Raw genomic sequence first — 16,025 nt, forward strand, 5'->3', positions numbered from 1 at the left:
AGCACAGCGGTAGGGCGTTTGCCTTGCAAGCAGCCAACATGGCCGACCCGAGTTCGATTCCTCCGCCCCTCTCGGAGAGCCTGGCAAGCTATCTCGCCCGCACAGCAGAGCCTGGCAAGCTCCCAGTGACGTATTCGATATGCCAAACACAGTAACAACAAAGTCTCCAATGGAGACGTTACTGGGCCCGCTCGAGCAAATCGATGATCAACGGGAGGGCCTTTACTTACTTTACTTACTTATATAAAAATAATATATATATTTTATAAATATATTTATATATTTATAAAGGAGCACCCCTTAGATTCACAGCAGATCTATCAGAGGAAACCCTCCAAGCTCGAAGGCAGTGGCGAGATATAGTCAAAAAACTCACTGAAATGAATGCTTCACCAAGAATACTCTATCTGGCTAAACTCTCACTCAAAATCGAAGGAACGGTACACTATTTTCTAGACAAACAGCAGCTCAGGAACTTCATAGACTCAAAACCAAACCTAAAACAAGGGCTAAAGGGGCTACTATAAGACAAGACAAACATTACAATCACAACACACCCTCACAGAAAGATGACACAAAATCCCATAACCATACTTTCTCTCAATGTCAACGGTCTAAATTCACCAATTAAGAGACACAGAGTGGCAAAATGGATTCAAAGACAGAACCCAACATTCTGCTGCCTACAAGAAACTCATCTAAACAGTCAGCGCAAACAGACTCAAAGTCAAAGGATGGAAAACAATCCTGCAAGCAAACAGCTCCCTCGAAAAAGCTGGGGTGGCCATACTAGTATCCGACAGCATTAATTTCGTGTTGAAAAAGATTAGAAGGGACAGTGAAGGCTATTTTCTTTTCATAAAGGGATGTGTATAACAGGAAGAAATCACACTCTTAAATGTATACGCACCTAATGAGGGAACAGCTAAATATTTAAAACAATTGCTAACAGATTTTAAGGAGGACATTGCTAGCAACACAATAGTAGCTGGAGATTTCAACATTGCCTTATCACCCCTGGATAGATCAACAAGAACAAAACTCAGCAAGGAAACATTGGCTTTGAAAGAAGAAATAGAAGAGAAAGGGCTTATAAACCTATACAGGGTTTTACACCTTCAAAAGAAAGAATACACATTCTTCTCCAGTGCGCACGGAACATTTTCAAAAATAGACCATGTCCTAGGCCACAAAACATACCTAAATAGAATCAGAAAGATAGAAATAGTATCAACAATCTTTTCAGACCATGATGCACTGAGAATAGAAGTGAATCACACACAGATACGGAGAACCAAGTCAAACACCTGGAAATTAAACAACTCAGTGCTTAACAACGAGTGGATCAGGAAGTAAGTCAAGGACGAAATCAAAAGATACTTGGAAACAAATGACAATGAAGACACAAGCTACCAGAACTTATGGGATGCAGCGAAAGCCGTTTTAAGCGGAAAATTTATAGCTCTGCAAGCATATCTCAGGACAGAAGAAAGGATGTACATAAACAACTTGACTTCACAGCTCAAGATATTAGAAAAGGAACAACAGAAAGAGCCCAAACTGGGCAGAAGGAAGATCATAAAACTTAGAGCAGAAATCAATGACATGGAAAACAAAGAAACAATCTGAAAGATCAATGAAACCAAGAGCTGGTTCTTCAAGAAAATAAATAAGATAGATATAACACTAGCAACACTCACAAAGAAACAGAGAGAGAGAACCCTACTAAATCGAATCAGAAATAAGAAAGTGGATATCACAACAGAAACCAAAGAAATTCAAAACATCATCAGAGACTACTTTGAAAGTCTGTATGCCATGAAACAAGGAAATATAGAAATATATTTTATAAATATTTATATTTTATAATAAATATATAAAATATTTTATTATATAATATATTAGGGCTGGAGCGATAGCACAGCGGGTAGGGCGTTCGCCTTACACGCGGCCAACATGGCCGACCCGAGTTCGATTCCTCCGCCCCTCTCGGAGAGCCCGGCAAGCTACCGAGAGTATTCGATATGCCAGACACAGTAACAACAAAGTCTCCAATGGAGACGTTACTGGGCCCGCTCGAGCAAATCGACGATCAACGGGAGGGCCTTTACCTTTACCTTTACCTATATAATATATTATACATAATAAATATAATAATAAAAATATAATAAAATATATAATAAAAATATAAAACAATATAAATATATTTTATAATTATTTTATATTTATATTTTATAATAAAATGTATTATGTAAACATAAAATAATATATACAAAAATTCATGTTGAGGAAGAGAATGGGAGCAGGGCCATTAGCAGATAAAAATGGGCAATCATATAAAGGAGTAGCCACTGATGAAACAGTATGGAAGTAGCCACTATTTCCACATGCAATGAAAAAGAATCACCTTTCCCTGCATAAACATTAATTTACAAAAGGAAAATGAATAAAATATAAGAGAAAGATGGTTTTTAGTTTATGAAGTTCCTGAGTTGTTTATCTGTGAAGTTGTATTTTTTTCCTATTTTGGGGTCACACCCAGAGTTGCACAGGGGTTATTCCTGGCTCATGCACTCAGGAATTACTCCTGGTGGTGCTTGGGGTACCATATGGGATGCTGGAAATCAAACTCCGGTCGGCGTGCAAGGCAAACACCCTACCCGCTGTGCTATTTCTCCAGCCCCTGAAGTTGTATTTTGTTCCTTCAAATCTAAATGAGAGTCTGACTGTGTAAGTATTCTTGGTGAAACAGTTATTTTATTGAGATTTTTTTCACTATATTTCACCACTGTCTTCTGACCCACACACTGAATCATGAACAACTTTGTAACTGTGTATCTCATCGTGGTCAAATAGAAAAGAAAAGAGAGAAAGATAATGAGTAAAGTGATTTTTCATAGATTTGAATCCTGACTCATATTCAACAATCTAATAGAATGCTTTGTAGTTAGATATTTCAAACATAAGCTACAAAAATAATAGACTGTTATTTTTTGACACTGAAAAGTCCAAGAGATCTTCACAACGCCCCTAATAAAATGGCCATCTCCTTATTCATCTTATGTATGAAATCCCTCATCTTAATTTTTTGCTGCTTCATTCTTTTATGTGAACAAAAAATAACTGCTAGACATTTAATAAAAATTTAAATATGAAAAGAATAATAAACAGACCCTTGAATAAGAGAAAAGAAGAGAGGCAAGATTTTGTTTTGTTTTGTGGCCACACCGAGAGGTGTTCAAGGTTTATTTCAGCTTTATGCTCAGAGGCACTCCTGGTGGGACTTGGGGGGGTTCATATGCAGTCCTGGTGATTGAACCAGGGTCAAATGCATGAAGCGCAAGCATCTTACCCACTGTACTGTCTCTCGGGCACACAAACACTGTGATGAGTATACTCAGATATTTTTAAAAAACATTGTGCACATTAAAAATAATTTTTCTAAAACACAGTGTTGGTTTGGGTGTGGGTTAAAAAAGGAACACTCAACTACTGTTGGTTGGAATGTCAGCTGGTTCAAACTCTTTGGAAAATAATAACACTTCTTTACAAAACTAAGAATTGAGCTACTATATGAACCAACAGTTCCCCATCTTGACATGGACCCCAAAGGCCCAAAAACACCATTTCTAAAGATTATTTGGTGCCCCCTTTTTTATTGCAGCACTATTTACAAAAGCAACCATCCGCAAACAAACCACATGTCTAAGAACAGATGACTAGGTAAAGAAATTGTGATATATAAAAAGAATATTACTCATCGACAAGTAGAAGTGGAGTCATGAAATTTGCCACTTTGTGTTACAGAAATGGAGAGTATTATGGTGAGTGAAGTCTTTCAGAAGGAGGGAGACATAGAGAATGATCTCCTTCATATGTGGGATATAAAGAAACATAGTAGTGGTCAAAGACAACAGAACTAGAGAACTGGTCTACATAACTGAGCTTACCATGGGCAGGGGATAGAGTGGGAGGTTAGTACTGTTGTTGGAAGGGGACGATGAGACAATGGTGAAGGAAAATGAACACTCTGGTGGAGTGTGTGTTGTTTGAACATTGTATGCAATAAAAACTACTATTAACAGAATTGTAAATCATGGTGCTTCAAATAAAAAAAATAAGTTACTAAAATGTGCAGTCTACCACTATTTACAGTAGCCTTAATCTGGACACCTTAGTGCCTGAGAACAGACAAGTGGATAAAGAAACCATGGTATGTCTACACAATGAAATACTACACAGATGTTAGGGAAAATGAGGTCATGAAATTTGCCTATAAATGGATGGACTTGGAGAGTATCATGCTTAGTGAAATGAGTCAGAAGAAGAGGGACAGATGTAGAATGACTGCATTAATTTGTGCTATATAAAAAATTGTGTGAAACTAATATCCAAGGCCACGGAAAACAGTCTAGGAGAGCTGGTCAATGGTTGGGAATTACCACAAGAGTGTGGGAGGTGGAGGTAGTTAAGATAGAAGAGGGTTCATTATAATAACATTAGTTGGAAATAATCACACACTTTGGACAAAACTCAGTGTTGAAAGTTGGTAAAGGGATATACATGAAAACCTTTTATATCTTTATTGCAAACGATAATGGAGAGAGAGAAAGAGAGAAGAGAGGACCCTGCCATAAAGGCAGACTAGGGTGAGGTGTGTTTTCTTTGCGGGGGGTGGTGAGAGAAACTGGGGAAATTGGTGCTGGGAAATTACACTGGTGGAGGGATGGGTGTTGGAACATTGTATGAAACCTAATCATGAACAGGTTGGTAATGCTCTGTCTCACCCTGATTCAATAAAACTAAAAAAAAAACCTTTAAAGTGCAATCTTTTTTTTTATTAGTTAAACACCATGAGTTACAGTTGTAGACTTACAAATTTTTGTGCTTGGATTTCAATTATACAATGATCAAATACCCATCCCTCCACCAGTGCTCATTTTCCACCACCACGGGTCCCAGTATCCCTCCCACCCCCCACCCCCCTCATCCTACCCTATAATCTTTTTGACTTGGCTCTCTGATTGCTGCTTGCAGTTGTGACCTGCAGGCTGGCAACATAGATGAGGATGTCTCTCAGCTCATCTTTTGGAATGAGTTTGCGATACCTGGCATGATTATAAATTCAGAAGTTCATATGCTATTGGAGCATAAAAGCAACAGAATAAAAGTGTTGAAGGTGAACAGAAACTTTTCATGGTTTTCACAAAAATTTTGACCAACAGTCGTCTTCAATAAATTTTAGAACAGGGTGACAAATGTTAATAGTTTATTGCTACAGAAAAACCTTCATAAGTTTGAGTTAGTATGTTTGCCCAACTTTTGCCTAGAGACTAATAAAGAGTCCAAGACTCTGATCCCAAGCCTGGACATTCAATTTAAGAGGAAGATCTCCAGCAGATTCTTGATGATCTCCAGAAAAAATGCAACTTTCAATGTTGATCTCAAAATATTAATGCTGCAGAGGGAGCCACATCTTTAACATGCCACAATGGATCCAGCATCTGGTGTGACTTTAACAGAAATTCTTATTTTTTTCTTTTTAGGTCACACCCAGCAAAGTACAGGAGTTACTCCTGGCTCATGCACTCAGGAATTACTCCTGGCGGTGCTCGGGGGACCATATGGGATGCTGAGAATTGAACCTAGGTTGGCTGCGTGCAAGGCAAATGCCCTACCTGCTGTGCTATTGCTCCAGCCTCAACAGAAATTCTTTTAAAGGAGACATTTGAAAGTTTGTTTTGAGTCTATAAAATTCATGAGTTGTTTATCCATAAAGTTGTGTATCATTCCATCTGAAGTTGTGTATCATCCTCTTCTTCAAGCTCACTGATTCTGTCTTCAGCTGTTATTACTCTATTGTTGAGGACACCCATTGAGTTGTTCATTTCATCTACTGAATTTTTTATTAATGATATTTCTGTTTGTATTTTCCTTATTTCTGCTCTTATTTCCTCCTGTATTTTACTGGCTGTCTGTTCCAATGTTTCTCTCATACCCTCCTGTATTTTAATTGCTTTTTTGGTTTTTGGGGTCACACCCGGCAATGCACAGGGGTTGCTCCTGGCTTTGCACTCTGGAATTACTCCTAGCGATGCTAGGGGGACCATATGGGATGCTGGGAATCTAAGTGGGGTTGACCACGTGCAAGGCAAATGCCCTCCCCGCTGCGCTATCGCTCCAGCCCCTCCTCCTGTATTTTATTAGATGTCTGTTCAATTGTTTCTTTGAGCTCATTAAACACTCTCACCATTTCATCTCTAGAATTTCACTGAATTTATCAGAGAGATTATGTATGTAGGCATTTCTTGTGAGGCTTCAGGGCTCTTATCTTTATCCACTCCCTGTGGTGGGGTTCTGCACTGTTTCTCCATCGTGACTGGCAGTATTGGGGTGGACTAAATTCTCAACTTTCAAGAAACTTATTTGATTCAGATGAATTCTAGAAGTCAACTCATATCTGAAAATGGTATTATCCTATTCTCAACCTTAACTGTCATTAATGTGTTGAATTGAAAAAAGGGAGAAATGAAACAAGAAAGGTAAAGAAATGAATTCTTGAAAAGAGTGTGGATCCAATCCAGAGAAGCAGGGAGATTCTAGTGTGGTAGCTCCAAATTGAGTCTAGCGAGAAATCAAGACAATTGCCTTTCAGTGGAATTTAATTTGGAAATCTATGGGAGGAAAGTTTCCAGGAAAGGTGAATTTTTCTGGTTATTTGGGGGAACTTAGAAAGTAAACCAACAAACTGAGAATATGATACATGTAAATATTACAAGATAGAAAAAGTGCTGTTAAAAACAGAAATTTTTTTAAAAAAACAGAAAAAATTAACACTGGGAAAGAAAAATAAAATTGATTATTGGTTCTGCTATAAGCGAAATGTAGACAGTTACAATAAAATATGATGGACTTTTGCTTTCAGGTTAGCCTACAAAGTTCAAAAGACTTAATTATGATTATAGGAAGAATGCAAAAGAAATGCACAGATGAAAAATTGGTATGTATAAAGAAAGAGAACTAAAGAACATGGACCAGAGGCACTATTCCTATAACAGAAAAAAATTCAAAGAAACTGGAATCAAAGTGACATTTTCATTTTCATTTCATCATCCTGTTATTCGTCGATTGCCTCGAGCAGGCCCCAGTAACGTCTCTTTCATCCTAGCCCTGAGATTATATTCAAGGCTCCTTAGGAGAATGAGACCCATCATTGTTACTGGTATTTGGCATATTTGGTACGCCATGGGGAGTTTGCCAGACTCTGCCCTGTGGGCAGGCTACATTCGATAGCCTGCAAGTTTGTCCAAAGTAGGAATGAGACAATAAGATGTCATAAAAAAAAGTTCTGATAAGATGTCACACGGAAGAGCCTGGCAAGCTATCCGCTGTGTATTCGATATGCCAAAACCAGTAACTACAACTGGTCTCATTCACCTGACCCTGAAGGCTTCACCGACATGGCAGCACTGAGAAAGATGAGAAAGGAGAGGCCGACAAAATCTCAAGGCCGACCTAGGCTGCCACAACGAAGGAAGACAAAAATGATCGTCTGTACTTTCAATGCACGTACGCTAGCATCAGATGCATCCATCGAGGACCTGATGGTACAAGCACGAATGATCAAGTACGACATCATTGGTCTGACCGAGACAAGAAGGCACGAATCTCACCATGCCGTTTTCGACACTGGAGAAGAATTGTTCCTCGGAACATGCGATAAAAGAGGTGTTGGAGGTGTCGGTGTCCTTGTCAACACAAACTTGGCCAAGAGCATTGATTCATTCGAATGCCTAACAACCCGAATCGGACGTTTACATTTGAATAGATGTGGCTCACTGCCTGCAGTTTCTATCTTCGTTGTCTACGCATCAACATGTCATTATGATGAAAGAGAAATCGAGAAGTTCTACATGGAACTGGAGAAGTTCTATAAAGAAGACCACACCTTCTACAAGATCATTGTGGGTGATTTTAATGCCAAGATAGGACCGAGAAGATCAGCTGAAGAACTTCACATCGGGACCCATGGCCTAGAATGGAACGAACAGGGTGAGAGACTGTCTGAGTTCATCATGTCGACCAAGACCATTCATGGTAACTCACAGTTCCAGAAGGCAGAATCTAAACGATGGACATGGGAGTCTCCCGGTGGACGATTCCACAACGAAATAGACCACATCATATTCAATCGATGGTTTTGCCTGACCGATGTCGCTGCTGTCCCAAAATTTCGAAAGGGATCGGACCACCGTCTCCTTCGTGCAAAATTCTACTTCACAGAGCGGGGAGAAAGGGCTGCAAAGTTCAAAAAGAGAACTCCCAGAATGACCACCAACTGGGAACTCTTTGGTACTATTGCGGCAACATGGGAAGATGCCATTGTTGACAACATTGACGAGGAATACGATCGACTGGTTCAGCACCTCCATGAATGTGCGAGGAACGCCAAGAGAGAGATAGCCACAAAAAGTCGCCTATCTTCGAAAACTCTTGAGCTAATTCGCCAGCGTGGTTTGGCGCATGCCTCAGGCAACCGCAAGCTAACGTCCGAGCTTGCAAAGCAGTGCAGAGATGCGATCAAGGAAGACCTCAAAGAGAGAAGAGCAGAAGTACTGGTAGATGCAGCAGAAGCCGGGAAAAGTATTCGTAAGGCCCGCCTGTCCTTCGCCAACTATAAGACCAAGATGACTGCCCTCCGACGTCCTGATGGATCCATCACATCCTCCAGAACGGCAATGGAGAAGATTATCCATGACTTCTACTCAAATCTCTTCGATAGCCATGTCCACTTGCCGACACACCAAATTCCACAGGATGGATATGTCGTTCCCAACGTTCTCCCTTCCGAAATCCGACACGCCATTTCGTCGGTAAAGAAACAAACAGCACCCGGCCCAGACAAGGTCAGACCTGAACACCTGAAGAACCTGCCGTCAGTACTCATCAATACACTGGCTCGGCTCTTCACTCGCTACCTGTCTGAATGCAAGGTTCCGTCCCAATGGAAAACCAGCAGGACCGTACTACTGTTCAAGAAGGGAGACATCCATGACATTGGCAACTATCGCCCATCTGCCTATTGTCTGTCATCTACAAGTTGTTCACCCGAGTCATCCTGAATAGGATTGGCAGAACACTAGATGAAGGACAACCATGCGAGCAAGCAGGGTTCCGCACAGGATTCAGCACCATCGACCATATCCACACGATAACCAAGCTCATTGAGGTTTCTCGGGAGTTCAAGATGCCGCTCTGCTTAACGTTCATTGATTTAAAGAAGGCCTTTGATTCTGTTGAGACGGAAGCGGTCATTGAAGCCCTAGCCAATCAGGGCATTCAAGCCCAATACATCAGGATCCTCCGTGAGCTGTATTGCGGATTCACTACCAGGATCTCACCATTCTACAAAGAAGTGATCGTTGATGTCAAGAGAGGTGTGTGGCAGGGTGATACCATTTCACCGAAACTCTTCAGTGCCACCCTCGAGAACATCATGCGACGACTGGAATGGGAAGGAATGGGAGTGAAGATAGATGGTCGGCAACTACACCACCTCCGCTTTGCTGATGATATTGTTTTAATAACACCAAATATCAGCCAAGCGGCACAAATGCTGGCCAACTTTGACTGTGAGTGTGGAAAGGTAGGACTACAGCTGAATCTTACGAAGACAATGTTTATGAGAAACAGCCTTGTTCCTGACGCCCCATTCGCTCTCAATGGAACGACCATCTCCGAATGCAACAGCTATGTGTACCTAGGTCGAGAGGTCAACATGAAAAATGACCTGGCACCCGAGCTGCGCAGGAGGAAGAGAGCAGCTTGGAACACCTTCAAGAACGTCGAAGAAATAGCTAAGAGGACGAAGAACCTCCGGCTCTGGGCACATCTCTTTGATTCCACTGTTCTTCCTGCATTAACATATGCCTCAGAGACCTGGGCCCTACGCAAACAAGATGAGAACGCTATTCAGGTCTCCCAAAGAAGAATTGAAAGAGCTATGCTTGGAATATCACGTTTCACTCAAATGAGAGAACGAATCCGGAGTTCTGACATCCGTCGACGATCAAGGATCAGGGACGCTGTCTCATTTGCCAAGGTGTCGAAAATCAGATGGGCTGGTCACATAATGAGATTTAAAGATAACCGTTGGACTAGAGCTGTTACTGATTGGATTCCACGGGATGTCAAGAGACCGCGTGGCTGCCCACCTACCAGATGGTCAGACTTCTTCGTCAAGATCATGAACGATCGGTTTGAGGCCCTTCATGTTCCCGGAGCGAACAGATGCCATTGGGCTACACTAGCACGCGACAGGGACAAATGGAGACGTTACTGGCGCCCGCTCGAGCAAATCGACGACTAACGGGAAGTTAAGTGATTAAGTGACAAGAGAAAGGGGATGTAGTTTGGGTGGCACTGAGATTTGGGTGGAGAATATAGTGTTGAATCACTGTATATATGAAATCCTAACATTAACAGTGTTGGAAATCAGGCTTCCTAAGACTAAAAAGTAAAAAGTCTGTGGCTTTTCATAATAAGCTTTCTTGCATTTAAAATTTTAAAAAATTATTAGAACCCCATTATTTACAATGTTATTTAAAGCTGGGTTTTAGACATACCGTCCCAGGTTCCCTCCCACCCTTCGACTCACTCCCATCCTCACCTGCTGCCTTAACAGGCACCTTTTTTTTTGCAGTTGTAGATTTACAAGTTTTTGTGTTTGGGTTTCAGATATAATCTTGATCAGTTTCAGATCAAGTACTCATCCCTCCACCAGTGCCCATTCTCCACCACCAACGATCCGAGTATCCCTCACAGCCCCCACCCCCCATCCCATCCCACCTCTTTGGCAGGACATTCACTTTTGTTCTCTCTCTCCCTTTTGGGTGCTAAAGTTTGTAAAAGAGGCATTGAGTGGCAATCATGTTCTGTCTATAGTCTACTTTCAGCATGCATCTCCCATTCTGGGAGGATCCTCCCAACACCCTTTACTTGGTGTTCCCTTCTCTATCTGAGCTGCCTTTTCCCCTAGCATGTGCGGCTGGCCTCCAAGCCATGGAGTAAACCTACTGGTACTTATCTAGACTATTCTTGGGTATTAGTCTCCTATTTTGTTACTTTATGTTCCCCAGATGAATGCGTTCTTTCTATGTCTGTCCCTCTCTTTCTGACTCATTTCACTTAGCATGATACTTTCCATGTAGTACCACTTGTATGTAAATTTCATGACATCATCTTTTCGAACAGTCACATAGTATTCCATTGTGTAGCTGTAGATTTCTTTAACCAGTCATCTGTTCTGGGGAACTTGGGTTTTTTTCCAAATTTGGGCTATTGTGAATAGTGCAGCAATGAATATAGAAGTGCAGATTTCATTTCCACTGTACTTTTTTTTGCCTCTCTGGGATATATTCCCAGGAGTGGTATTGCTGGGTTAAATGGGAGCTCAATTTCTAATTTTTTGAGAATCGTCCATACTATTTTCCAAAAGGGCTGAACCAGTCGGCATTCCCACCAGTAGTGAAGGAGGGTCCCTTTCTCACCACATCCGAGCCAATACCAATTGCTTTTGTTCTTTTGGATGTGGGCCAGTCACTTAACAGGCACCTTTTAAAGTCTGTTTAATGATACTTGGATCTTTTGTTTTCAGTGTTGTTCACTCTGTGATTTGGATATTTAGCTGCATCACTATGTATTCAGATCCGCATTGACCCCTGTTCCCCCATTGCTTCCTATTTCTTCTCCTCCCTAAATTTCTTTCCTTCTCTGCCCTTCTTCTCCCTATATTCTGAGGCCAAGAGTGATGTAAGAATTTCCCCTTTCAAAACTGAATTCTCTGATCCATTTATTCTATATATCACATATAAATGAAAACATCCTGTGTTTGTCCTTGTTCCCTCGCATTTTTTAATTTTCTTTTTATTAGTGGAACATCATGAGGTACAGTTGTACACTTACAAGTTGTTGTGCTTGGGTTTCAGTTATGCAATGATCGAGTACCCATCCCACCACTGGTGCCCATTCTCCACCCCCACCAATCCCCGTATCCCTCCCCCCCCCCCCATCTCCATCCCACCTTGCCTGTGTCAGGGCACTCCCTTTTGTTCTATCTCTCCTTTTGGGTGCTGTGGTCTACAGAAGAGACATTGGGTGGCAATCATGTTCGGTCCATAGATTACTTTCAGCAGGCATCTCCCATCCTGGGCAGATCTTCCCAGCACCCTTTATTTGGTGCTCCCTTTTCTATCTGAGCTGCCTTTACCCCTAGAGTGTGCGGCTGGCCTCTAAGCCATGTAGTGAACAACCTGGTATTTATCACAGCTGTTCTTGGGTGTTAGTCTCTTATTTGTTACTTTATGTTACCCAGATGAATGCAATCTTTCTATGTCCCTCTCTTTCTGACTCATTTCGCTTAGCAGCTTCCTCATTTTGTCTTAGACTCTGGTCCTTCTAGTCTGTTATGAGCATCTCATTGAATTTGTTATTTGTCCCCTTGTAAACACCTGTCTTTTCACACCTCCTACCCATACCTTCAAAAGCATTATCAGGTCTATTTAAACTTATGTCTCTTCTATTTAAAAGCACGTCTCTTCTCTTTATGACTAATTAATCGATCTTTGCCCTAAGTGTTTTCTTAATAATTAGCATGTAGCTTCTTAACTCTCTGTTTTCAGAAAATATCTAACTAAAATTACTTTGCAGAACAAGTAAGAATATTTAATTTGTTGCCTTCCCCTGCAATTGAGGTATTCATCTCCTTATTATTAATTGTGCTACTTTTGACTAACATTTTAAAGTAGTTTAAATTGTGACAGCATGTATGATAAATGAATAAAGCAATGCACAATTCATTAGTGAGAAATACATATTTCCTTAAGAATTTCTGAGTTTAGTTACTAATTATAACAGTATTCTAAACCACAAAATATTAGTCTTTAAATTAAAAAATGTTTATAATTCTATATTTGACAGCTTTATGTTTCACTCTTATTAACAAATGTATTCAGTATTTTCTTTATCTTTCTCCTGAAATAGCTTTCTATGGAGTCAGAAGCTCAGTTATTATTGTACACAATTATTATTCTGGCTTTGTAAAATGAGCTTTTTAATCTGTATTCTAATTGTAAGCTTAAACTATAATAAATAATAAGGATTTTCCTCCATTGCTACAATCTGTTTTCATTAAATGCAAGTGGCACCCAGGTCTCTAACTGCCTCCTTGAAGATGATTTATAATAGCCTAAAATTACTTTCACAAAATTAATCAGAAAACCAAAGCAAAAGAAATAAATTTCGCATTCCATCTGAATGTTATCTGATTCATAACCTATGCCCTAAAATGTTTAGCAAATATAACTTTTTTCTTCTAAAATCTTAACTTTAGAAGAAAAGAAACTCCTCCATTCTAGTATTCTTTGTTTGTGGTGGTGGGGCTTAGAGTCACAGGGTGCTGTAATTTGAACCCAGAGAATCACATTTGTGTTCTTCCACTTGATTTGCATCCTCCTCTATTGTGTTTTAATCTTGAATGTGCTACTTTGTGTTACTTTGATAAATAGCCTTTAACTGTTTATGAAATTGATCATTTAGGATTTTTCTGTTTTTGTACAGTGAAGATGATCACTATTAATAATGGGGTTTATATCAGAAAATAAATTTCTTAGCAAACATTTGTTGAATACTTATGTACTTAGCATGTTGACACATGTTAAAGAGAATTAATTCTAAGAGTATTTAAGACACATTTACTCTTTCTCCAAAAGGATCTTGAAATTCAGTTGGACAAACAAAGTCATTAGAAAATTAAAATACATTGTGAAATACTGAATTGTTAAAATATTAAATTTTGCCTACTTAAAAATATGGCAACAGGATAATAAAATAAGTTGAGAATGAAATTAGGGGAGGTTTCAGAGAGAGCTGTGGATTGTTTCTGGTGCTAAATAATGGAAAAGATAGGTTACTTTAGAGGAGGAAAAAAACAGTATGAAAAACAGCATAGAAATGATTTCTTTTCTTCCCACTTATGTATAATTAGACGCCATTATTTTATCCTTTCCAAATTCACTAAAAAGCACTTTCGCTTTAAATTTCCTTAATATAACAACCTTTTCCTGAGTGGATTATTTTTTTCTTGCTGACAGTGCAATAAATTTCCTGTTGCTTTGCAGAATGGGAACTGCCATTTACTAAATGAGCTCTTCTGCATTCTGTGCTCCTTTTGTGCCAAGTCTTAATAAAGACAGATGGGATTTCCCCATTATACTGCTGCTTCCCATCAGGGTGATGAAAATGAGACTGAGAGTCTGACCTCTTTATTGTCAAGTAATATAAAAAAGCTTCATACCTATTTATTGCCATACTTTAATTATTAGGGGGATCGTATCAATTAAGAAACAAAGGATTTAACATTCTGTTAGCAAAACCAGGAAGCTTGTGCAAAATAAAACATTTTCTTCTCTGCCTTCTTTTGTGGGCAGAGTGAAGGTGGTGGTATTAGTAGTATTGTTGGAGCGATAGCACAGCGGGTAGGGCGTTCGCCTTGCAAGCGGCCAACATGGCCGACCCGAGTTCGATTCCTCCGCCCCTCTCGGAGAGCCCGGCAAGCTACCGAGAGTATTCGATATGCCAGACACAGTAACAACAAAGTCTCCAATGGAGACGTTACTGGGCCCGCTCGAGCAAATCGACAATCAACGGGAGGGCCTTTACCTTTACCTTTACCTTAATTAATAAGAACTCCATATAACCCAGTCACGGGGAGCTTGCCAGGCTCTGCCTGTTGGTGAGATACTCTCGGTAGCTTGCCAGGCTCTCTGAGAGGGGCAGAGGAATCGAACTCGGGTCGGCCATGTTGGCTGCGTGCAAGGAAAATGCCCTACCACTGTGCTATCGCTGGAGAGCTTGGCAAGCTACCGAGAGTATCTTGCCCGCACGGCAGAGCCTGGCAAGCTCCCCGTGACGTATTCGATATGCCAAACACAGTAACAACAAAGTCTCCAATGGAGACGTTACTGGGCCCGCTCGAGCAAATCGATGATCAACGGGAGGGCCTTTACCTTTACCTTAATAAGAACTCACAACATAGTGTGCCATGAAGAAGGAACATGTTAAAACTCATGTAACTATATAGGTTTTTATTTCAAATACTTGGGTTCAATTCAGTTAAAAATTTAGCCAAGTTTTGAGGCTTTGGTAACTGTGGAAGCTCTTTATAGATATGGCTAGAATCAGCACCGGATGTTAACTACTTCATTCTTGTAATAACTCCAAAGATAAGTTTTATAGTAGAGGTGTTGGCTCCCTAAACCCTTTGGGAGTTATTAGCTGTTCCCCATGTGTTTCAATGCAATGTGGGAATATTAGAGGTACCTCGTGACTCCATATACCCCAAATTATTCCCGTTTTATTTCAAGTGCCCCGAATCTAAAATGCCATTCAATTATTACAGATTCCTTGGTGGTAATATTTTATATCTCAAGAGACCTTCAGCTAAACTGAATCTACCCCTCAGGCTTGGTTTTATAGCTTTAGTCTGCTTCTATATTGCTTAAATTATTTAGCCAATAGCTTATTGATGAAAGCAGTGTTGCTTGTGGTTTTAGTATCATAGCAACCATATAATGATTATCCTTTACATACACACAGCTGGATTTAAAAATAGAGTTATTGAATTAAATATATTCAAAATTTTAAAAAATATTGTTAACTAGTTGCCTTCCAAAAAGTAGCCTACCCTTTGAGGACAGCCACACATGCTAGGGGAAAAGACAGCTAAAATAGAGAAGGGAACACCAAATAAAGGGTGTTGGGAGGTTCCTCTCAGGATGGGAAATGCGTGATGAGAGTAGATTATAGTCCGAACAAGATTGCCACTCAATATCTCTTTTGCAAACCACAGCACTCAAAAGGAGAGAGATAACAAAAGAGAATGCCCTGCCACAGTGGTAGGGTGGGATGGGGGGAGGGGGGGTGGGAGGGATACTGGGACTGGTGGTGGGGGAGAACGGGCACTGGTG

At 40.3% G+C, this 16,025-nt stretch overlaps 1 pseudogene; it reads left to right on the forward strand.

Moving 5' to 3' along the window:
• Nucleotides 1-5,023: 5,023 nt before the first annotated feature.
• Nucleotides 5,024-5,442, forward strand: LOC130034121 (DNA-directed RNA polymerase II subunit RPB4-like; annotated as a pseudogene).
• The last annotated feature ends 10,583 nt before the right edge of the window (nucleotides 5,443-16,025 follow it).

The sequence above is a fragment of the Sorex fumeus genome, unplaced genomic scaffold (assembly GCF_029834395.1).
Source record: "Sorex fumeus unplaced genomic scaffold, SorFum_2.1 ptg000058l, whole genome shotgun sequence".
Classification (NCBI taxonomy): domain Eukaryota; kingdom Metazoa; phylum Chordata; class Mammalia; order Eulipotyphla; family Soricidae; genus Sorex; species Sorex fumeus.